Below are 26,346 nucleotides of genomic sequence, written 5' to 3'. Positions count from 1 at the left end.
GTTGGGGAGTGCTAAAGAAGCACACGATGAGTTACCATAATATGGATATAAGTGGGTGCTGTATGTAAGGACACTTACAGACTGTTTTGGGTGGGATTCAATCACATACAGGCTCCACAATTAAAAGTTGATTTGGTGATTTTGCGTAACTAACCCACTCCTCCCCCCCCCCCAATATCAGAGTTTTTACAATAAGGAACAGGACACAAACATGCATTGGAAATCATGGAACAACAATCACTTGAGCTGATGTTGTGTAACCTCACTGCAAACAAATCAGGATGAATGTTCAACAAAGAGGTCATCTGGAAACAACCTAAGATCTGCAAACATCCTTATATGTATGAGTAGCTCTATGTGTATTCATAACGGGCGGGGGGGGGGGGACAAATTCTGCCCTCAGGCAATCAAAATTCCACACCAAATAAACCTGGATCCTATTACCTGTGCAATATGTAAATTTATTGTGTCGGTATAATTTCTCTTGTTTTGCATTTTTTTCTTCTTTTTTGCTAATCTAGAGAAGGATCAAGAACTGAACAGGGCACTGAAGCCTCCTCACTCCCGGTTGCTGAAACACCTATTCAGTCACATTTCTGGCTTCTGAGATTTTGCCTGGCATGGGTCACACATTTTCAAACGCGTTTGCAGAACCGTATGGGCTAGAGAGCAAGAGCTGAAATCCTCGGGAAACTGTACACCACATTCTGCACTTTTTCTGTGCACACAGGGACCTTCGCTGCTCTCTTGCTCCCACCCATGCAGCCCTGTGTCACAACATCTGAAAGTGTGTAGGACTGGTAATCAAATGTTGGACGAAGCCAGTAACTGACTGCTATCCCCTAGGAGAGAAAGGCAAACAAGGAAACAACTGTATCTCTCAGATATGAGTGGGGCCAGCCCTAATGAACTGGCAAGGCCTCCTTTTATTTCAATAGCTGCCAATAAATAATTGCTGTCCTGCGTAAAGTTCACTAGTACATTGCACAAAACCAGCTCTATTTGCAAAGCACAGAAAAAGAACAAGCCAGCAGTATGAGACAGAAGTAGCCCCTGGAGGTACCATGTTTCAGCTGTCGTTACTGAAACCACACAAACCAAAGCATGTTAATTTCAAAGCAGGCTGGTACAAAACATGCACAGTAACTGCAGGGCCTTGCAGCTTTATTATAGTTCTCTTTAAACTGCAAGCCAGATGCTATCTGCTGTGAAGACGGGGAGGTTGTGCCAGAGAACAACCCACAATGATTACTTAACACTCTTGCCGCAGAGTGGAGTTACAGTCTTCATGAGATGTAAAAAAGAGATGACAAGGATTTCAGACTTCTTCCAACGACCATTTCATGTGACTGATTAAAGTGACTGGAACTTTGTTCTCAAGGACAAAAAAGAGAGAAGCAGTGGAGAAATATATATATATATATACACACACATACACACAGGGGTGGGGGGTGGGGTGGGAGAGAGATTCAGCCTGATTAAACCATTTTTCAGCTCCCCAAACAAAGCTGCTTCAGGCAGGCCTAGCCTGGTGAGAGCAGATACAATTTGCAAGTTGTCAATGCTCACACAATGTTTTGAGGTCTCAAACCTTAATCACACAAAGCGGCAAAACCAGTTTCCCGCTGCAAGGTTCCCAGCCGCCATGGGCAAAGCTGTACATCTGTGTGTCTGATGCAAAGTGTGGAAACTGAAACCAAGCATAGAATTTCACTGATTGAAAGCAATTCATTGGCGGTTGCGCCCAGTCATTTCCCTGCAGTCACAGAAGACTCCTCGATCCAGCAAAGGGTTCAACCATCAGCAGAAAAAAGGGGGCGAGATTTTTGCTTATTTCTTCTTCCCTTTGCAGGAAAGTACTTAAAACCTCCAGAGGGTCGAGGAACCCTTTGAAACAAACACTGTGCAATGTGATGCAAGGGGCTGGAGGAGAAAAGGAGGATTTGTGAACATCACCTCCCCGTCCCTTCCACAAACAGAAAGCTCTGATGCAGCAAAGAGCCTTCCCATGAGCATAGAGACACCATTTGATACAACCTGAAGCTTCCTATGCAGATTCAAGAAATAAAGAATTATTTTAATCAGCAGATTCTCAAGAAGTGCTCCAGGAAGAGCACATGGTAATGACATCAGCGTGGAATAGTGGTTAAGAGTGCTGGACTAAGACATGTGAGACCAGAGTTCAAATTCATACTCATGCATTACTTTTCCTGACCTACAGTAGCCAGAGAAACTGTCTATGCTAAATTCTCTCTTCTGTGCAACAATAAATGGCACAGATGCTTAACTGCTATGGAACGAACTTATCACAATTCAGGTTTAGTGAAACCACACGTCACTTAACAGACTTTAGGGAGCGCTGAGGATTTTTGTGACATGTGAAAGCATTATAAGGTCTACTGCACAATGAGGATCCTGGAAACATTAGTTTGGAGGGAGGCAAGGAAAGAAGCTAATGAGAGGGCGATCAATATAGTCCCGACTACTAAAACAATCTCTCAATTGCATGCTTTTTAGAATCAATTCCCTGAGTCACCAAGATCTATCTGAATAGTAGGCACATATCTTTTTGGAAGTACATATCTGCTACCAGATATGGAAAAGGAGTAACAGATACAAAATAGTATAGCGATGTTTGAAGAAAAAAATCTATTGGAGTTAAGAACTTCCACTTCTTGGTGTATGTCGTTCCCTCTCTCTCTCTCTGTCTGTCTGTCTGTCTGTCTCTCTCTCACTCTCACTCTCTCTGTGTGTGTGTGTGTGTGTGTTTTAAATTGGATAACACATTTGAGTAAAATCCAACAATGACTTACATTCTGTGAAAGCCCACAGACTTTCCTTGGGTCTGTAGCACAATGTGTTCAATCTTCTTAGTATTTGGGCAATTCCACTGAGTTGGGATTTAGCATCACCACACACCAGGAAAGTTAGTCTAGTCTGTAGAAAAGCAGTGCCAAGTTTGTTGAATGTGCTCCAGAATAAGCAGATTCCAGTGAGTCTTAAAAGCAGCACAGTGTGAGTAGTAAGACCTTCGTCCAGCAGATGTAGGAAAGCAGATTTGCAGTTTATCCACAGAAGCAGGCAAGGGAGAAAGTTATCCAGGCATATGGTTTCAAAGTCACAGAGAGTAGGATAACAAGAGGACTTGTTCATACATACAGCCGCCTGCCTATGTCCCTGTTGTCTGCTCCAGTTAATCCCTTCCATCCATGGATGGGATTGTATGAGGAAAGCGTAAGTTGCATGACGCTGCTGAGGTACACCTGGCTAATTTTATTCTCAGCCACAGAAGCATTCTTAGAGCCATTACAGTCATATAACATGCAACTCGTAATATCTATGAAGCCACAGTTCACATGTTGCATTAATCTGTATGGTTTTATATCGGCAGATGATCAAAATGGTTATTAAAAATGGGCTAGCTTATATGTGTGAGTTGTACCTTGGAAAAGTGGTTTTCAAATATATATACCCCAATGGGGAATTACACTATGGAAACACCTTTAATATGTTACCAACTTGGCTCAATTAAAGTAATTAGGAATCAGTATAGCTATAAAACTTGCCTGCAGTTTTGTACCTTGCAAAGTTTACACAGCACCACCTCCTATTCTTTGGCAAGGGTGGGTGGGAATCTTTTATATATTTTAGTTTTAGGAGGTGAGATTATGCCATTTATTCTGTAGCTATTTCCACTGCACAAAATATTCGGTGTAAAATAGTATAAGGCCATGAGGAAAAAAGCAAAAGACATCTGCAAAACAGATTGCTCTGAAAGTACTTGGCTAACCACTTGGTAAGTAGACTTGATCAGCCAAGATCAGGAGGATTCAGGGAGAATTATCTGGGAGTTCATGGCAAAATCATGATGTAAGAATTACAGTACTTAGGAACCTGGGAGGCTACCTTGTGCCAAGTGAGATCAGTGGTCCCTATCAAAGGGCTTGTCCACACTTCTGCTTGTCTCATGCCTAGAAAGCACAGGTGAGAGGAGTTTGCTGCTTGTCCCATCCTTCCTAGGCACAGGTCCAAGCAGTTTTGCCTTTGCCTGCCACTTTCCCCTGGAAAACCCACTCTTAAACACTAAATCGGAACAAATTGGAATCTGTGGAAACTGCTGGTAGTAGCTATTCAGAGTGTTAGAAAAGAGTTTGTCACAGCACTACCTAGAGATACCATGGAATGAACTTGGCGCTCTCTCTCTCTCTCTCTCTCTCTCTCACACACACACACACACACACACACACACAAAATTATTTTAAGCTTCTCAAGTGGAAGTAACTGTTCTGAAGTTGCTGCTGGTAGGTATTTAAACCCCATGGCTATATGATAAAGGTAAAGGGACCCCTGACCATTAGGTCCAGTCATGGCCGACTCTAGGGTTGCGGCGCTCATCTGCTTTATTGGCCAAGGGAGCCGGCATACAGCTTCCAGGTCATGTGGCCAGCATGACTAAGCCGCTTCTGGCGAACTGGAGCAGCACACGGAAACACTGTTTACCTTCCTGCCAGAGCAGTACCTATTTATCTACTTGCACTTTGACATGCTTTCGAACTGCTAGGTTGGCAGGAGCAGGGACCGAGCAACAGGAGCTCACCCCGTTGCGAGGATTTGAACAGCTGACCTTCTGATCAGCAAGTCCTAGGCTCTGTGGTTTAACCCACAGCGCCACCCGCGTCCCATATTGGCTATATATTTACATCCAATTCTTTGTATAATAATAAGCATATGTTCTCCCATGCTAATTTGCATAGGAGTCAGGAGAATGTTTGGCTCATCTACTAAGTACTTACTTAGTTACACACATCCTGGTAGAGTAGAAAATGCTTCACCCTACTGTATTCTTTCTAACTCAAACTGATTTGTTACATTTATCCTGTGCTGATTCTGTGAAGAGAAGTACAATACAATAGTTCCAGACGTTGGCGATATTACACTCCAGGAAGTACACAACGGATTCATTTCCTAACCATTTTCAGTTCTGAAAGCAAATGTATATAATGTAATCAGTATATATGGACTCTTTGAATGTAAGCCCAGGTAGTCTATTAAATGTTTCTGGAAAAATATTTCCACTTATCAGGGACATCAATTATACAATGCTGAAACACAATGTTTTCATGGGAAATTATTTAAAATAAAGGCTGCATTTCACAATAGGAGATGTCCAAATACCTTGCAAAACATTAAACACTTCTGGAAGTGGAAATATAGTACTAGTAACAATTAGTATTCCACACAGCTGTAACTGCTCTGTGCATTTATTTGGAGCAGCATTTCTATATGTCTATGATATATAAAAAAACCCAAGCAAGATAAAAGCCATTTTAAAAGTACAGAGAGGGCACGTACTACAATTAACCCAAAAACTTTTCTATTTAAGACTATGAGGGGGTGGGATCTGTTTAATTCTTTCTCATGCAGAAATAAAAATTAGACTCCTGCTTGCTAGCATACCAGGGAGAATAGTTTTTCCTTAGCCTTCTCCCTCCATAGAGCTTTGCAGAAACCCACCTGCAGCTTGATGCAGTCCAGTCCAAGATGGCACCAGATTACTTTTCTGCACTTCTGAATCACTGTCAGTCATGCAGTGAAGCGTTCCATGAACTCAACATTTTTTTAAATGGATTGAAGGCTAAAGGTGAACATGACAGCCCTCCTGAAAGGGAGGGCCCATTCTGTGTTACTATTCGGAGGACAAAGAAGTAGCATCAGGTTTAAGGGGAAATGGCTGATTCACACTGAGTGAATATTAGGAAAACATCTTAACCAAATAAAATGTAGGGCAATGGAACAAGATCCACAGTTTGGAAGCATTCGTTGCTGGATGTTTCTGTGAGGAAACTAGGGAGGCATCTGGCAAAAATGCCTGAAGTGTAAAATTCCCTGCCTCGGGACAGACAGTTCGATGAAATAATCCATGCTGTTCCTTCCAGCTCTGCTTCTGCAATTCCAAAAGGCATCTTATGCCAATTTTAAGCATAATTTTTATCACAAGTATGAGAGATGTTAAAGCATAAGCGATGCAACGTAAGCATGGACAGTTTACTAGAGGATGAATGCAATATCGTATATTGTTAAGATTAAGGAGAGTGCCTTTACAGAAAGACACAGGGCCAAGTTATATTAATAAAATATATTTACAATCTGGATAAAGTATATGCTTCAGAGAATGGAACAATAAAGTAACCTTAGAAGAACTGGGTATATGCTACTCATATGCTATTCATAGGGGATCCATTTCTATTCTTTTATTCCTCCCATGAATAAGTTAATGATCATTTACTTTTTACTCATATCCACAATAATTCCCCCATGCGTTTTGTAATTCCCCTTGTGTATGGTTGACATCATCCCCGTTAAGACTTTGGAAGGCCAGAACTTGAAAGCAGGCTGCTATGTTTTGGACCCACCATGATCCAGCTGTGCTAAATAGTAATGAGAGTGTGGAGGGATGTGGTTGTAACAAAAGTCAACTAAGGCTTGGAGTAACCAGTGAGCCATGTTACAGAATGGAAGTTGCAGTAGAGTGAAAGGACTTGAATGCATATGGGCTGCAGCAGGAGAGGCTAAACCTCTGGCCCTCCCAGTGTTGCTGAACTCAACTCCCATCATCCCTAGCCAACAGGGCCAAAAGGCAGGGATGATGGAAGCTGTGATCCAACAGCATCTGAAGGACCACAGGTTAGTCATCCATGGGCTACAGGGTACTTGTATATACCACTGTGTGATTTGGGCAACTTGTTGTGGTTTGTGGACATTAATCAAGACTGGTTGTAGTCTCTAATTACTACAAGGTTTGGAAGGAAGCCCTAAGCATTGTTATTTTGCTTCATTTACTTGAATTATTTGTTAACTGCTCTTCCTCTAAAGATTCTGATGAACAAGAACTAATGCACAACAGATGAGAGGTAATTTTGTTTTGACAGAAAAGGTAATCCTTGCCCATGAACTGGCTCTAAACAAGATGGCCACATAAGCATTTATTTTAATTGTGCCTAAATCTTCTATCATGAAAAATATTTGTAGACAAAAGAAAATGTGATTTGCCCAAGAGTCATGGCTAACTTTTTCTCATGCATGAAGGAACAGTTTCAACAGCTGTGCTGAAATTGGCTTTGGCTCCCAAACTGTCCTTTAATGTCTTGCCTTGTGTGTTCCCTGTCTTTGTTCTTGACACTTTTTTCATTTTAAGTTATACTCACCAGCAGCCTCAGACAGAAAAATAAGAAGCAATTATTAAAACATGCTAAAGGGGAGCAGAACAGGAGGGAGAGAGAGAGAGAAAGAGAGAAAGAGAGAGAGAGAGAGAGAGAGAGAGAGAGAGAGAGAGAGAGCGCATATCACTTTGTTTGACTTGAAGGAGAGAAGCAGATGACCATCTCAAAGCAAGAGAACAGCCAAGGATTTCTTGAAAATTTCTTAAGCCACCATGAACAAATGCTTCTAGCTGCCACTTTCCAGCATGTCAGGAATCTGGCAACAGCTATCAAGAAAGGGCCACACTCCTTGATGCCAAGCCAGCAAAGAGAATATACTTCAGCTTAAAAATAGAGGGCAGCTGGCCCACAAAGTCAATTTTCATTTGTGCATTTCACTTTCCCCACCGGAGAACCTGCCTGATTCGTATTTTATCATTCCATCACCGTGTGTTTGGCACAATGTTAGCTAACCAGATGGCTGCCACACACTTGGCTCCAAGGCAAGATCCTTAGAGAAAGGCACAGCAAGGGTCAGTCTGTGGCAGAAAATGGGAACAAGCTGAGCCAAACCTTGCTGTTCAGACCAAAGAACAAGCCTGACCCAGAAGACATGAAGGAGGTCAGACTTTATTATAGGACTTGAACTGCTCTGGTCATCAAGAAGCTTTAGGGTGGTATCTTAAGTCTATTTTTTGACCATATTTTAAGAATCTTAATGATTTTTTTGGGGGGGGAGGTATTTATCTTAGTCACATACAGTTTCTATTCTGTTAAGCTGTTAATGAGAGTCTGATCTACTTGGCTAGAGAAATCACAAGAAAATCAGACGAACTGCTAGCCTCACATACCAAATGTAACAGAAACTGGCATGTCTCAACCACCCAATACTCCTCCACCCATACCTATAACTATAATTATAAGTTGGCTGGTTCTCCAAAGATTAATCTGCAGGCAAAAGCCAACCCAGATAAAGTTAAATGAGCCTTTCTCCTGTTAGATGTATACAAACACACCCACCAACCATTAATGATAGAAATATCTAACGCAAAGCTGAATTTGATTGCATTACTGTGGGCTTCAATGAGTTCCAACAAGGGAGCTCCTCCAGACCATTACCTCAAGACAGTTCCTTTCTTCTGAAACTTAAATGAAGCCCATATGTTTAGGTTTTAAAGGCCAGACTCACTTCATAATTCTCCTTCCCTTACAGTTTGCAAACCTGGGTTCATCAAGGTCTACCACAAGTGACAATGCATTCTTTTAAAAAAATGAAGGGTCACTCTTAACCTGTTTTGCTTCCTAAATCATATTTAACATCTTCAGATATATTTGCCTTCTGGAGTAGAGTCAACATGAGTTCAAATAAGGTTGCATACCTGGTAATGACATGGCAAACTGTCTTAGCAATTATGCAGCAGGTTGTCAATAGATAACAACGAATGTTCTACAAAGATGTTGCAGCTAAATGAGGCTATGGATGTTTTTCTGCTCAGGCCAACGTTAATGAGCAGAGAAATTGTACAAAAGATCAGATCAATATCTTTATTGCAGGAAGGATGTTTGAGAAGAAGAAAAGCCAGGACTCATTCTAAAATGTTCCAAGAAGATTTTAAGTACCATCAACCAGTTATGCAAATACCCAGCACCAGATAAACTTGAGCAACTGAAGGCTTGGGTGGGGTGGGGAATAGTTTGCTAGAATGTGTAGAATCTCAACTTTGATTACAAAATAAGCCTAAGGACTACATACTCTGGCTGCTTTTCTAGATGTAATAGAACAGTGTGCTTTCCGCACTGCAAAAAGTCACCCATTATAACTAACCCATTAAATATAAACAGTTAAGGTAATGTTTCAATAGGCAACAACTTTTTGTAACTAAGTAACAAGGAAATACAGTGGTACCTCTGGTTACATACGCTTCAGGTTACATACGCTTCAGGTTACAGATTCCGCTAACCCAGAAATAGTGCTTCAGGTTAAGAACTTTGCTTCAGGATGAGAACAGAAATCGTGCTCCGGCGGTGCAGCAGCGGCGGGAGGCCCCATTAGCTAAAGTGGTGCTTCAGGTTAAGAACAGTTTCAGGTTAAGTACGGACCTCCGGAACGAATTAAGTACTTAACCTGAGGTACCACTGTAATTCGCAGTTTAGCAAATCACCTTGCATGAACACCCTAAGTCAAGAGCAACTGGTTGCAAAACCTAGTTTAAAGGTAAAGGGACCCCTGACTGTTAGGTCCAGTCGCGGATGACTCTGGGGTTGCGGCGCTCATCTTGCTTTATTGGCCAAGGGAGCCGACGTACAGCTTCCGAGTTATGTGGCCAGCATAACTAAGCTCCTTCTGCCATTTACCTTCCTGCCAGAGTGGTACCTATTTATCCACTTGCACTGCTAGGTTGCTAGGAGCAGGGACCAAGCAATGGGAGCTCACCCCATCGTGGGGATTCGAACCGCCGTCCTTCTGATCAGCAAGCCCTAGGCTCAATGGTTTAGACCACAGTGCCACCCGCGTCCCTAAAACCTAGTTTAGGAGGTGGCTAATATTTTTTGGCTCGAGAGCCAAACATGGTTGACCAAACTTTGTAGAACCACATGCCCATGGTGTTTATGGGCATGAAACATGCGTGCACACATATTTGCACAAACCATGCATTCATGACATCTATAGCACACAGTCACTGAACATGTGCTTCACACTACACACCACACATATAGCAACCCCATCTTTCTCTCACACACATACTACAGTCTACTTGTACTCTAAACCTTGGTAACAGTGCTGTGACCAGTTGCCAGTAATAACCCACACTTTCAATTTGTTATAAAGTAATCACATTAACCACTGCTTTCAGTGTTTCCATTAAGCATGGACATACAAAGTTCTCAAAGCAGTTAATACAGGAACTAACTTGCACTCAAGAGTATAGTAAATACAGAGTGTGTGTGTGTGTGTGTGTGTGTGTGTGTGTTTTAATGAAGGTAAATAGTCTCCATTTAGGACTAATAATTTGCTTAAGCTCTTTTAAAAATATGCTTGTCCATGAAATATTTAAGGAGTTCAGATGTGTGTCTAAATAACTACATCACGTCTTAAAACCTCCATCCAATTATTGGTAAGTAAATTTTATTAAGATAAATATTACAATTGAATATTTGCTCTATTGCAAACTTAGGGACTATCTGTGCTTGTAAGAAGCTGTGCCAGGTAGCAGCTGATGCCCCTTTGGCCAACACAAATATTTTTGTTGTCTGTCTTATGAACCAGGTTTATTCCATGAATGGGAGGATTTAGGAGAACCATTTTGGACGTTACCTAGAATGGACTTCCATCTTTTCCACCATTTTCCTTTTTTGGGAGCTTGTGGCTACTGACTCCACACCAACTAGGCAGTGGCAACAATGTGAGGAGCAGAAGTCATGATCCTCATTCCTAACATGAAATGCCTAGGGAGCATTTCCAAGGTGGAGCGTGACCTACCACCTCCTCCGCCATTCCTTAAGTTAGTCCATTGGCAAGTCAACTTGCTCTCTGCTAATACATGTAATAAATACATCCTCAGATGCTCCAACAATGGCAGAAAGTCATGGGACAGTGTCACTCTTTCAGATATAACTGGCATCTGTACTTATTCTACAAAGAGACACTGTGCATCTTTGTTAAGTCCTCAATCTGTTTCTCTCATGTGAGAAGCAGCAAGGGCAGAACACTTGACGCATTGTTTTCTTTTAAAGGCAAGCACTAGGCAAGATCCTTGCTTCAGTTAGATGTCGGGCAACAAGCACGGTGAAGTCATGAATGTAAATAACAGCAGTGGTGAGTTCCTGCTACTAAATGGAGCAGAGCCCTTAAGGACCTGCCCTTTCCATGGAGGCCTGCCACAGAACAGAGCAGAAGCTGTGACTTTGTCAACACAGAAACCAAACCAGCCTGTGATGGAGAAAAATTAATATAAAATTATGTCTGAAAACAGTGTTTTAGGGTGGTGTAAATATTATCTAAATATTCTTAACTGTTAAAAAGTTGTTGTGTGTGTATATATATATATATATATATATATATATATATATAAAACTGTTAAAAAGTTAACAGTTATATATATATATAACTGTTAAAAAGTTGTTGATATATATATATATATATATATATATATATATGTGTGTGTGTGTGTGTGTGTGTGTGTGTGTTAAATTTTTTGTTTGCTGCCATAGCCTCTGCTGGGAGAAAGGGCAGGATAGAAATCTAGTAAATAAATAAAATAATTTTTTATCTTAGAATCTAAATTATGGGTGATACCCAAAGTTAGCTATACTCAGCTGTCCTGGGATTTATTCTAGGTACTTTTAAGTACAAAATCTTCTAAGAACTCTAGGTACAAAATTTCAGGCAAGTCTATGTATGGGCTTGCCTAAAGATTTTATACCTAAAGATGGCAGCAGACTAAACATTGTGTAATGATAAAATTCATTGAAACAAACAAACAACAAATCTCTATCTTCGAATGCAAATGTAAAGGTGCAGCATTTAACCGTGGCAGCAGTTTCTCCAGCAAGAGAAAACTGCAAGCATTTTTTGGTGCCAGATTCCTTTAGCACACTAGATAAATAAATATTGCTCTGTAAGAGTTCTCCTTGTAGAATAATTTTCTTTTTCTTTATTTTTTAAAAAGGCTAATGCTATTTAGAACACAGAAGTCTAACAAAAAGCGGTGGGGAGGGGAGGTGGAAACTACAAGAGAGTATAATAAGAGAGGCCAATAAGAGGTAAATATGAATAGACTTTACTATCATACAAGGTGGAAATCACACATAGGGCAAAGATGGGGAAACACAAATCAGTGGTCAAATGTGGCCCTCTCTGCCTGGCCCTTGGGACTTTCCCCAGGCCACATACTATCCTGAACCACATCCCTCGCCAGACCAGTTTTGCACCCTCCATGGGGTTTTTTTGGTTGGAATGTGTTCTTGAACTCTGAAAATGATCCAGTAGAAACATTTTAAAAATCCCATTTATTGCTCTGCCCCGCCACTGATGTGTGACCTCCCAAATGATTACTAAGAAGGCACTGTGGTTTCAGGATGAAAAAAGGTTTTCTGCCCCTAGTATAGGGAATCCATTGGTGGTATCTAACCTTCTGTGAGCACAAGGATTTCTGTCAGCACAACTGGACTTCCTCTCCGTCTCCTTTCCCCCATGTGCACCCTAAACTTGTTCTGGGGTTTCCCCTCAATCTCCAGAGCAGATTTGGGGAGGGGAGGGTCTCAGGGAGGGAAATCCCTGTTGCACAGCCAGACAGGGTATGGCCCCCCAAAATTTTGTAAGTGACTGTTAGGTGTTGTTGGCACTCTTTTGGATTTTTACTCATATCAAAATAGTTTTAATTTCAAGTGTGCAATTTGTTTTCCATAATAAATGCTCCTGTCAAAATGGAATGTTACCTCCACAAGGAAAACTATCCCAACTAGCCAGTTAGGATTATCCAGCCATCAGACAGCTGACACAGTAGGCACTCCAAGCAAAAGAAAAAAAGAGCCCAAGAAATAATAACTGCCAAACAGGAAACGATAATATGAGATAGCAACAGAGCTCTTTGGTTCACAAGTACCTCAATGTTTTCTGTAGAAATGGCAAACCCTGCGTGAGACTTGTTTTCACAAGTTTCTATTTCTGCATTTGAAAAACTGGAACTACTGTCTCAAAAGCTACTACCTTAAATCAGATTTCTTCTTTCTCATTTGGTGTCAACTGCACTGTTGCATTATGGGAGCAAACTGCACACTGTAACATTCAGCCTGTTAATATGGAGAAGGGAAAGTTGTGGACACACTTCTTTAGCAATCCAAATGCTAGCTTCAAATAATTTATAAGGATGGGTAAAACATTTGATGAAGAGTACAATAACGCAGTCCCACATGGAATAGAAAACGACAGCAGATCTGTGTAATATTGTGCAATAGATGTCAGTGGAAACTTGCTCTTTTTCATATGACAAGAAGGTTAATAAGAATAAGAATAAGAATAACCTGCCCATCTGACTGGGTTGTCCCACAATCTGCTGGAATGGTAATTAACAGTTGAAAAACATGACATTGTAGTTTGTTTTGCACAGAGAGGCATTTAGAAGGAACTGTATGTAATATTATATATATATATATATATATATATATATATATATATATATATATATATTCCATAATGTATATGAAAGCAATTCCACACAAACTATCCTTCGATAACTGCAACATTCATGGCAGTGTAAAAGTGGCCCTTGCCTTGGCTTAGGCCTTAACTCAGTGTTTCCCAACCTTTTTTGGGCAAAGGCACACTTGTTTCATGAAAAAAATCTCGAGGCACACCACCATGCCAGATGGGGAAAGGTCACTTTTTACTTATGTAAAAAAAAATAAAAAAATAGTAACAGCATAGAAGGTAATGGTTATCTCTTTGATGTCTGATGGGAGGGCATTCCACAGGGCGGGCGCCACTACCGATAAGGCCCTCTGCCTGGTTCCCTGTAACCTCACTTTTCACAGTGAGGGAATTGCCAGAAGGCCCTTGGCACTGGATCTCAGTGTCTGGGCTGAACGATGGTGGCGGAGACGCTACTTCGGGTATACTGGACCGCTTAGGGCTTTAAAGGTCAGCACCAACACTTTGAATTGTGCTCGGAAAGGTACTGGGAGCCAATGTAGGTCTTTCAAGACTGTCGTTACGTGGTCTCGGCGGCAGGTAGCAGCGCTCACAGCTTACGGACTGCACCGTGTAACAGGTGTCTGGCCCAGCAGCCTAAGGCGGACAAGCCACTGAAACAGCCATTCAGAATCCATTCATTTCATAAAACCTGCAGGGCTCAATCTCTGTGTTTGTGTATGTGTGTGTTTCTGTTTTGCCCAAGGGTCTGGGGGTGGGAGAGAGCTCTTTAGCATGATGCTTTTAAAACAATTAAATTATCAACAAACAAACCTGATGATACGAATAGCAACGTCAGGTGCTACCGGGGGGGGGGAGAAGGGGGCCTACTCGGAAGTAAATACTGCGTCCAGGCGCAATTAGCGCTGATTTAAGGTGCACCAAGACTGCCTAAAAACCTCACCAAAGATATGCAACAAAGCGCTTCGTTGCAGAGGGGAGAGTTTGTGCACCGTGGAGGCTGGAGGGCTTCTATTCTACATGCGGGGGTTGGGGGGGCGAGGAAAATGTGCTCCGTGGGGGGGCGGGGAAGGCAAGAAAAGGAGCTGAGCTCTAACTATAGGCTCCCACACTTGAGCAGTCCCGACTCGGTGGGGCGGACCACCCTCTCTCCTGGAGGAGGAGGAGGAAGAGGAGGAGGAGATTCCCATCCACGGCGTGGCCTCCCGCGCTCCTGAACGGGAAATCTCTGCAGCCCAAGACTCTCCGTGAGGCAGCTCCTCCCTTCCTGCCTTGAGCCGCCGCCAGCCGCGCCCCCCTCCCCAGTTATCTGCTGCCTGCCAAGCCCCGCCCCTCTTCATTGTCCTCCCCTTCTGTTTATTCCCCTTCCTCCATCCCTCGCTTTTTTTCCTCTCTTTCCTTTTTTAAAAAAAATATTTTCTCTTCCCCTTCTTTTTTTCCACCCTTTCTTTTTTCTCTTTCTCCCCCCCCCCCCCGCCCTCCTGGGTTAAAGGATTTGAGCAATGGGTCTGGAGGTGGAGCTCGTCGGAGGATTAGCCCGACTCGCCCGCCTCCCTCCCACGGCACAGTAGGCAACGTCCGGCGGCACACTAGTGTGCCGCGGAACACCGGTTGGGAAACGCTGCCTTAACTGATCATTGATTACGATTTTGACCAGGCCTCTGTGATTCTCACACTCTCTGCAATGGAAAGAAGGGCTAAAGATTTTCTGTAGTCAAAGCATCTGCCTCCCATCTTTCTCGAGAACCACTGTCCAAAGAACTGCTTTAGGTGTGCCTTCCATCTCCCACTTCAAGTTTCAAGTGAAGCTCACCATGTGGCGAGGCAGAGGGGGAAGGGCCGCTGTTCGAAAACAAAATTCAAAAGCTCAGCTTTTATTTGAAGTTTCTCATCCAAGCACTAAATGGGGCTCGGCGTCTATTTCTTTTATAAGGTATGACACGTGCACTGCCCGGGGTGTTATAATTTTCAAATAATGAAATGTTAAAATAAGCTAATTTCTGTTTGCCGGCCCACAGCTGGAAGCACTCAGGCGACATCACAGTGAAGCATACACAATTCTTGACAGCTGTTTCTGAGTTTAATGGGGTAGGCAGAGAAAGGAGAAACTGGGATCGGACTCGCCCTTGAAATTCATGCTGTAAGGGAGAGTTGGGATTTATAAAACATGATAAACACCCAGAATTTATGTTTGTTCTGCCCACGGTCACTGCAGCGGGGAGGGGAGGTGTGCCCTGCTTCTGAGCCCAATCTCCCCCCCTCCCCCACAACTCCCCTCACCCCTGATCATTGGCTTGTCCGAGTAAATCAATGAGGGTTGAAATTGACCAAGCCCTATTTTAACCAGCTAGCTTTATATTATATTTAGTGCACTTTGATGTTTTTAACAGGGTTACTTGGATGCATAAACAAATACACACCAATATTTCGTATTTCAACATTGCTGGGGATGGGGCCTTGTAAAACTGCTGTTGGTCATGGAGGAAAGGGATTTTGTTGTTCATCATGGTCACTCTCTAACAGAGTACCATGATAGTCACAAACGTACACATCTGTTGCAGAGGCCCTGGTTACTTAGCTTTGGTTTCTCAAGAGCACAGCTTGATGTAGTGTGAAAATCTACAAAACTGGTTTGACCAGAAACCATGGCAGCTCTCAAATGTGAATGCAAAGCAAATAGAGTTCCACAATACTGCCTCAAGATTCCTGAAAAAGTTAAGAATGGAGGGTTTGTTTTTTTTAATTTAACACCAGTGCGCCTCTACAACTTCAGGATAATTGTGGCATGGCAGTACCAGCATACTGCATGAATGAAACGTAAGGTTAGAGGCCATTACTATACTATGTAGCATGCCACCTATTACTTTACTCTTTTTGTGTACCCTATGAGTAGAGTGGGGCAATCTTCTGAGGTGGTATTATGTGGCAGGTCATTTAGAGCCCTCTGTGGATAAGCATCTTGTGCATTCATAAGAAACACCAGCAATGAGCTTTCTTTACTCTGAAACTACGGCTGGTAGTGACATGTCTCAAAGAACTGTGAAGAGAGCTAAATTTAGAAGTGAGACAAGTTTCTGTAGGAATAGCCTCAACATGATGCACAGATATGGATATGAGAGGAAGGATAGAATCTCAGATGACCTTTAGAACTTGTGGGTGAAGTAAGAGCTCCCAACAGTAATGAATCTCAGAACAAAACTAGAAAAAGGGTAGTGGTTAAAAAATAATAAGGGGGGGGGTGAGGAGCCACTCAAAAACTAGGTGAGTTCATGGAACAAACATTGTTCTAGTACATATGGAGCAAACACTTTATTTAGTGTATATGCTAGCTTTTCACCTGAAAAAAATCCCTGCTACAATCACAGGAATTGCTCATGATTATATCTATAATTGCTACATTTACACATTTGATTTTGGGCATATGTGTAAGTAAGTCCAGCAAAGATCAGGACTCCTTAAGTGGAAAAGTGTATTAAAAATTGCCCTGTAATGTTAGAAATATAAAAAATGTTAGTGATACAATTTTCCTTCTTTTGAATACAGGCTATCTTGATGATGATGTACAGTACCACAGAGCTTTAAATAATTTCTATTTTAGTTGGTGGACAGAATCTGCTCTTACAACCAAAGGGTCAAGTCACTACATTTGGAGCTGGGCATTTTCTCTAAGGTCACATTGGCAAGAGCTCCTGGGAGAGTCTTATATTTCTCCAGAAACATGTGGTATGTTAGTGGGCCTGAGTAATTTGGATGACTTTTTATTAACTTCCTATTCTTTATCCTGCACTTAAAGTCCCTGCTTCATTGCTATGACCAGCTAACATGTGGAGCGGGCTAATCCAAGAGATATGTTGGGTGACAAAGTTTTCTGCTTCAATACAGAAGATTGAACTTAATGACCAGTGCAACTTTTATAAAAAAAAAAATCACACTTCAAGGCGATTCTAGGATATCATAATGCAATAATATTCATAGGGAAATTATGCAATGTGGAAACCAATCTCAGAAGTAAGTTCCACAGAGTCATGTTTACTAGCAAGTAAGTGTATATAAGATCACAGCATAAAGAGAGAGAGAGAGAAGAGATTACTACTAAGAAATGGCACCACTTTATTTCTCTATGCTGAAAGGGTGAAAAATGCAGCCACCAAATGGGCCACCACTTTGGGAAGCTGGTTTCAAATTTCCATAATAATCCAATTATGGCACACGCAGTCCTGTAACATTTTCTGAATGACCTATCACCTCAAACTGTCTAGACAGCTCAACAGCTCCGAGACCAGCGCTGCGCTGCCACTGACATCTGCACCAGGGTGTTGTTACATGAGATTTAAATAGGTGTCTCAGGTTCAGACATAAATCAAGCGGGCTGACAGGTTTGCCATTCATTAAGAACAGAACTGCTGCAATAAGAACGGGAGTGCAAGTCCTTTTGTGTTAAGGGCATGGTGGAAGAGGCTGGGCAACGTCCAGAAATGTGGCTGCTTGTGACTGCGTGGTGGTTGTGGGCGGGGGGGGCAGAGGAGGAGGAGGGAGAGGAGAAGGAAAACGTTCTGTTCCATTTATTATCTAGTATCAAAGGCAGCCTACCCCACTGCCAGGTCTTTCTGGGCTCTATTAGTAAAAAAAAAAATAGTCTACTTTTTACACTGCATGGTTGTTGAATTGTTTCAGGACGAAAGTATATATTTTGTATCAATTATTTAAAAACGAAAGCTAAAGAGAAACTGAAATATTGTGTAATAAAAAAACAAAAAAAACACCAACCTAGCTGGTTAGATTTAATTCTATCATGGTTAGTTAGGCTGCAGTGCTTTTTATATTTGAAAAGTATTGTATATTGATCTCAACATGAAGAAAATAAAAGATAAGTCTGATTTAAAAACAAAAAAACCTGTCATTGGCTCTAATCCTAGGAGACACGTTGCTTCAATGGGGCTTACTTTTGAGTAGACGTGTATAGCATGGTGCTGAAAAGAAGTGACATGCCCAATCTTACCCCAGTTCAAAGCGAATGAATAATGCATGAGCTTTCACTAATCTTTTCCAAATCCCTGCATAGTCTCTCATGCAATTACTTTAATTGAAATACCTCATCTAATAATTAATGCCTCCTATAAATTGTTTGCTTTCCCTTACAGTAGTAAAAAAAGAAGGGGGGGTGGGATGGCTAGAAGACTTTGAATTCCATTGCTTTCGGCACTGTGCAAACATATTAGCAGGATATATAAGGTCGGGTTCTGCCTGTTCGTAACTGTTTTCCTGTGGAAGAAAAGTAAGCTGCTATATTGCTGAATACAGTACATTTGTTTCCTTTGTGTCTGCCAGCTTGGACAAGCAACCTTTGATATTCTTACAGCATAATGGGAAAGTACAAACATTTTCCTAAATGTGCATACATAGTTCATGTCGGTAACTCGCAAGTATATCCTGGCTTTAGCCTCTTCTGAAGTGTCTCCACACATGCATGGAGACCTCCACACATTCAGCAGAGGGTCTGAAAGAGAGGCCTGCGTACATACAGCTCTAGGCCCATTTGCCCTTCCTTTAACTGAGCACATGGAAATCAGGAGACAGAGGATGTTGATGTTGGGGGCAGGTTCAGCAGGCATGGCTTCCCCTCCCCACCTTCACAGCAGGCACAGAGGCATTTATGTAGAATGTTTCAGCATTCTAAAAGACAACCATTCTAAAAGCTCTGTCTGCACAGTACTGCTATAGTTTTACTGGGTAAGAAAGGACCGCTGTCCATTATCATATATTGCATGCTACAATTCCCCCCCCCCAACCCCCAAGGGCACAAAGGCAGTTAAAGTGAGACAAGAAATGAAATATACAAAATCCAACAAGACAGGGTAGGCCGTCAAGCACCATTTCCCCCTTTCTTACAGTTAAAGAACATAATTTCTTTACTCTTATCAACTACTGTTATCTAACTTCATGGTTCACAATTTAGAGCCGGTGTAATGTTTCCAGTCCTCCAAAGTCTTGCCCACCCCATGCCCCAAAAGAAAGCTATTCTCTCTGAAAAGGTAAACCGCAGGTAAGTCCCACAGGCACTGAGGGACTGGCTGCACACCATGGGCCATCTGGTCCCAGCTGTTGACCTGCTCTTTATATATAGCAAAATACCACTTGGCGCAGTCTACCCAGTAGTAGCAATCTTTGTATTTGTATCTTACCCTTCCTCTAAGAAGTTCCGAGAGGCAGGGGGTACATTTCCCTATTTAATTCTCACAGCAACCTTGTGAGGTGGGCTGAGCTGAGTGGTAACAACTTGCCTCAAGTCACCTAGTGGACTTCAAGGCTATGCTGCAAATGAATCCAAGGCTTTCTGGCCCAAGTACCAACACCCGTTTCCATTGCAGCTCTTAGGATCATGGCCTAATGTGTAGTAGTCGTTCAATTCAATGGACCATGGCGATGAAAAATGTATTGAGACCACCCACTATCATACATACATATTTACCTTATTTTTTTCTAGAATAAACTCAGACCCCATACCAACCTGTTCCTCTCCATAGCATCTTGTTTGCTTAGAAATGTGGAAGGCTGCACAGGGATTCAGTGAGTTGAGATAATGGGAGATTTATTTTATTTTATTTTATTTTACACTATTCAAACTTTGCACTATTTTAGCCCCAGTTTTCATTACAATCAGCCACATTGACTGGCCACCCTGCTAAGTGATACCTATGCTGTTGTTTTTATCTTTACCATCACAGCCCATGGAGAAAAGGGTCAGTTCTCTTCCAATTCCTTTTTGCCTCCAGGATTCCGTCCAGCTCCTCTGTAATATCAAAATCTCCCAGTCCTTATGGAAATCAGCTCCACCAAAGTCAAGAATGTTGAACCCAACTTGTCTAATCCTGCTGTGTTTCTCTGTGCCAGTTAGTATATTACTCCCACATGGAGACAATTTGATTTTCGCATCAGCTCTGGCAAATCTTTCCTCAGGGAAACACACACATTTATTTTTTTTAAGTCCCTCTCAACTTCTTAGAAAACATGTAAAGCTTCAGTCCTGCTCCCACTCATGTCAACGCCAACCAACCTTCTAGTAGCCATCAGGAAGTAATTACACTCCATTGTTCTTTCTAACCTTAAATGTTGGTGTTACAATATGACCACTTAAAAACAAATTTTACCGCAATGGGCAAAGAAAAAATCACAGTGGGAGTGAAACTAGCATCTGCCCATGTTGGGGGTACACAGCTATTGAAGAAACAGGGTTGCAGTTTCGTGTTGCTCCTTGATCCATCCTTGTCACTACCCAGGGTGCTTCCACAGTATGAAGTATTTTTTTTTTAATTATTATTATTATTATTATTATTATTATTATTATTATTATTATTATTAGCTGAAGCTGGGAACAGGTATGAAACTACCAGTATTAAGATAATCTAGCCACAGTGATCCATGTTTTGGTAACCTGCAGCTAAGCCCCACTTGGGTCTGCCTTTGAAGACTGTTCAAAATGCAGTTAGTTCCAAATACAGCAGCTAGACTTGTGAGGCCTGACCACTGAGATCCTATCAATACAATGTTATGCCAGCTATACTGCCTCGTAGTTTATTTTGGGGCCCAAGTCACTGTGCAGATTCTAACTTTTAAAACTCTCCACATGTAACCAGAAAAATCTAATAAGGTCATTGTACATTTGTTACACCTTTGGTGGACACAACCTCAGGCACAGGTTTACTGTACTGTGCTATGGTTGCAAGACACAAATCTCTTAACAGGATTTAGGGAAGCCCCAGCAGAAGTAATATTAAGGTCCTTAGGAAAATGCAAGAAGGGTAATGGATATGTTACGGATTTCTTATGAGTGTCCCTCTGCCACCGCCAGCCCCAAAAAAACGGACAAAGGAAGAGCTTTTCCTGAGTCAAATAGGGTTTAGTAAAAGGCAGCCAAATCTTTTTGGATCTTGTTTTCCGGCAACTTGTTTCCACCCTCAGTTATATATAATGGAAACCCTTTTTTAAACTGAAATGTCCAAAATAATCCTTGGAGGATAATTGTCAAAAATATGAATAAGTCAAACATACTTAATGTTTGCTTTCGCATCCTGTCCTAGGAATAGCAGCATTTCAGGAGACGGGTGTTTTTTTCCCTTTTAAAAGAGGGATGGTGCTTCAAACTAGCTTCCAGGTTTTGTTACCATAAAGGCAAAAGGAATTATATTTTGCCTGCAAATAACATCCCCTTGCATACTACACTGATGAATTCATTCTTTCCTCCCAGTATGTAGTTTTCCTCTCCCTGTGCCACCTATTTTGACTGGCGGGGGGGGGGGTGAGAGGCATGGAAATGTGAATAGACAAACGCTAGCTTTCAAAGACAGGCTAACCAAGCAAGAATTATTTGTTTAGCAGTATTCTTGACTCGCCTTCCAACAAAGTTCTGAAGATCTGGACAGTTAGGATCACTAAATATGTATTGTTGAAATGGTAGGCGTGGAGAACTGGGTGGATTTGAAGTAGGGTTAGATGAGACAGTGGGTATGGGAGGGCATGCATAACATCCTATTGTTTTTTGAGTCTTGAATGGTAGTAAGGAATACAGTAAGGCAAACCAGCAGTGACAGGGGCTGCCTATTACCTCCTGGGAGGGCATAAAAGGTGACCTTGCAACTATTTCGTGTCACCTGAGATGTCCAGATGGCAGGGAGGGAGAAGGTCATGGGAGTGAAATCAAAACTATTGATTAAAATAAATATCATAAAGGAAGAACTCCGGCTTATGTTAGCAATTACCTCTCTTTTTAGACCCTTTGCCTTAGGAATATTCATTTCAATGTTCATATATATGGAAAGCATATGAAACGAAGCTGGGTGTCCTCTCCTTTGGCATTGCCAAATCAACTCACTACAAAAATTTCATAGTGACGCCTCCGCTGCAAATGCACCAACAGAATTCAAATCATGCACAGGACTGTTTGTTGTCTTTACTACCAAGTAATTCTCATTTTAAAATATTATTTGGTAATTCCTGAATACTGTCGCTCTCCCTCTGCCCTATCTTATGTGCCTAATGCATAGCACAATTCTGCACAGCAGAAGTATCACTTGCAATACAGTGTTTATCCTAAATAAAAAATTATTATAAGTCCTACTACTGCCACTAATTTCAATAAATCTACTGCCTTTTTTGGTTGTTGTATGACCTGCAGACCCAGCAGCCTAAAGATACCATGAGTTGTATTTTTAATTTGTTCCACACACCTATGTCTGGTGACAGAGAAACACTTGAAAAGCATGCATGATTCCAGTGACTAGTGGAACCAAAGGCAAATCTATTGTATTTGGTCTAGGTTTCTCCGCAGAACCAACACAGCTGCCAATATTCTGATCTATATTAACTGGTGGAGTTTGGACAGCTATCGAAATCAAAATATTCTCCTCCAAAGATCCATTTTTTAAATTGTGTGAAACATGCATAAGCCAATGCTCAATGGAAATAGAAATAGAAATAAGTAAATGGGTTTTCATGAACTTAAAACAAACAAAACAAAACTTTGCTGACTGAAATGAAATACTGTATCAGATCAATCTAAGGCAAAATGTGAGCAATAAATAGAACTGCATCCTGAGCATATATAATTACAAATGACCATTCAGGCTGCTGAAGCCTTAGAATAGACTCTCAGCACTTCCTTCCAGAGGCACGCAAGCTGCTCCTCTCATCTGCCACTTCTTTGCTGAACTGCGATTTAGGTATTCCATTTAGGCATTTCTATCACAAGGGAGAAAGGCATTCTTCTTCAGCAAAAACCAACATCCTTGCTCCACTCTATTTTATTTTAGTTACATATCATCTATGCCTGAAGAAGAATCACACAAAATTTGGTCTAATATATGATATTTCACTTTGCAGAAAATGCATCACGACTTCATGATAGTAACCACATAGGGCATCGCTTAGCTGAGACAGCTTTTGATGATGATGCAGATGCAGCTGCAAGAGCCAGAATCCTTGGCTTCTGCTACTAAGGGGCAACGGCAGCCAGAGCAAGGATGGAAGGCCTGAAACTATGAAGAAAACCTGGAAGTGATTCCGGCAACTGTGGTGGTTTATGGGTCTAAGGCCAATATATGATATATGGGTGGGTGGTCAGAAGCTGCAATTTGAGGGCTACAAATCTCTGAAAGGCACAGGGTGAAGAGGGAAATTAGCTGGTATGGCTGTGAATATGGGGTTGGGGGCAGACTGACCTTCTTGAAACCTGACAAAACAAAAGCCCAGATAGGAAAGGGAAAGAGAAGCTGTCAAAGTCAGGAGTGGGGTGGGGTGGAACCACTGCAATTTCCCCTTAAGACCCTAAATCCAACCTGGCAGATCTGATTTCACTATTAAATACTACTGACAGAATTAGTCAAGTCTGGAATTGGGGAAGTTTACAATACAAACTCCCTCAGTTAAAAAATAAATAAATCTTAAACCAATGTTGAGTCCAGCTCGGACCCCTCTGAATTTGAGTCTGGTTTGAAATGGGGTTTGCCCCTACCCCTCAGAGAGCTCTCCCTATTACTCTCTAAATGAAAACAAATTGCCTTTGATAAGGCATGGTGCATAATTAGCAGTAGGGATGGCTTGCTAGAGAGATATGGGGATTTGCTGCTCTCTCCATACTTGACTTTAATGCTCTTGAACAAGCATAAGACCATCATTTTCTGATGAGGAGCATGGGATTTGTTGTTTCTCTGCCTACCAATTCACTTCAAAAGGCAGAAGAAAATATACAAATCCCATTATCCCTGCCAAGAAGTGATGTTTATTATTTTCAACTAAGAGAGTGGGTGTGGGAGATTGGAGGCATACGTCACCCACCCAATAGTATTTCTTTGCTTTATTTAAAGCTTTCCTAGAAAAGTTTGAAGGTTTTATTTTTTAATAGACATGCTCAAGGAAATATTTTAAAAGGGAAAAGGGGGGTGGAGGGAAGTTGGGAAGGGGAAAGAAGGGTTTGAACCATTTTATTGCAAAAAATGTGAAAAGCATAATGAACTACGAATAAAAGCATACTTAAAGATTTTAGTAAATGAATAGATTTTGAGACAAAATGAATGCAGTTTGCATATCACTAGGAAAGACATATGACCATTTACTAAGTGATAATGCAGATCTTTGACAAGACGATTATCTATAGCTTCACATCAAGGGTGAGCAGACATAACCTTCCCCTGTTTCCTTCGATTTCTGATAAGGTGCAGTCGTGTGATAAAACTATCCTCAACCACATGACAATATACGTAATACAATAACTGGCTTACCAAGCAGCAAAATATACACGATAGTAAGTAAGCAATGGTAAATGACTGTCTGCATTCAGCCATTCTCTCTCATTGTGCAGGACCAGAATGGCTGCAGTGTACTCCCCGTCTCCCTACACCCCAACCTCTCCAAATATGTTTGATGTTCAAATCCATCTGGCCCTGAAAAGACACATACATTTCAATGGCCCATTTGACACAAAAGACGGTGCTGTCAGTACCTTAGCCAACCACCTGTGACTTGGCCACATCTCAGTGGATCAGGTATCCATTTGTATCTGAGTAGTCTGGAGATCATCCAGAACATGAGTTCAGAAAGACACAAACCCCCAGCTTTTGGAAAAAAGCAAGCAAGTGCCCCAATAACTTGGCAAGAGCACCCATACCATCTGAAATCAGCTACTATAGCTGTACCTCTGCTGATGACAATTAACTTCATGCCATTTCAGATTACAGCTAGTGTTTCCTGCCAAACAGTTAATGCTATATAATCCACATTGCAGCTGTTGAAATTCTGTTACCAAATATATTTTCTATGTTGACACATGGTTGTTTTTAGCCTTCCCTGATATCTCGTTGTTGCTAAGAACATGGATGGTTGGTTGGTGTGGTTGCTTGTCTGCTTCAATATCCTTTCTCTGGTTTGTTTTCTATCATTGTTTTCTACATGAAACTCATTTCAAATTCATCTTTTAAGGAGGTTTTGAAGGTTGATCTTGTGTACTAGGGGGTCCATAGTTTGTGGGAATGATACAATGGCTGAATGAATAAGAATGTCGTCAAGAGACAATGCACAGATCCTTCATGTGTTGGGCTGCTGCTAGAATACACTGGAAAAAGAAAATTAATTCTCTTCTGCCGCCACAAAATGTTAATATTAACATTTCCTTTCAGATTCTGGCCCCAGATTCGTACAACAAAAATAAAGACAGCTGAGAAGTCAGAATCCCTCTTAGAGGAGTAGCCAATGTGGTGTCTCCCAGATGTTGCATCAGCCCCAGGCAGCATGGCAAATGATCAGGGATGATGGGAGTTGTAGTCTTAAAACCCATCTGGAAGACACCAGTTTGACTACCCTGTGTGAAGCACCTTAAGCAGCGTACTTGCTAATTTTGTAACATATTAAGTGACCATACACCTTAGGGGTGCATGGGGTGTTACGGGAGGGGTGTTAATACTAAAGGGAAATAAAAACGTCATTGAGTGGCTTCCAAGCAATTTAATGTCTGTTGTTCCTATCAATGACTATATTCGCACACAGCACTACAGTAGTATGCTCACCATTCCTTCTCCACCTCCCATGCAACCAGGAGGAAAAATAAAAGGTTTTTACCCTTTGTTTTCTGCATTGCTGTTTTTGCCGTGATGCTGTTTTAACTTGATTAATATCCATACTTCATGGCTTTAGCTTTTATTTTGTGAACTGTCCACAAAGCTGTTTATTTATTGGCAGTATAGAAATGCTGTGATTCACTGAATGAAGGAATAACTACTTTTCAGTACCTTAATACACCTGTGACCTACTAATATACAATAACTGACACCCCCTCTGTGCACTGATCATCTGCTGACAAAAAGGTGCCCACAACCTTGATCTCTGGATAGGGGCCAGTTGGTTGTATCCCGTGCTAGTCTTACTCAGAGTAGACCCACTGAAGTTAATGGACATGACTAACTTAGGTTTATTAATTTCAATGGATCTACTTTGAGTAGGACTTAGTTG

General features: G+C 41.5%; 1 protein-coding gene and 1 long non-coding RNA gene across 16 annotated transcripts in view; one reads left to right on the top strand and one right to left on the bottom strand.

Moving 5' to 3' along the window:
* Positions 1-26,346, bottom strand: part of FAM53B (family with sequence similarity 53 member B) — a 122,996-nt gene that overhangs the window by 17,213 nt on the left and 79,437 nt on the right. The window lies entirely within an intron of this gene.
* Positions 11,392-24,392, top strand: LOC310708223. Its single transcript, XR_014526926.1, has 2 exons — positions 11,392-13,196; positions 23,227-24,392. It is a non-coding gene; the product is annotated as an uncharacterized lncRNA (long non-coding RNA).

Source organism: Podarcis liolepis (assembly GCF_965112155.1).
Source record: "Podarcis liolepis genome assembly, chromosome: 5".
Taxonomy (NCBI): Eukaryota; Metazoa; Chordata; class Lepidosauria; order Squamata; family Lacertidae; genus Podarcis; species Podarcis liolepis.
The sequence above is the reverse complement of the archived record's forward strand: the minus strand, read 5'-3'. Positions and strand labels throughout refer to the sequence as shown.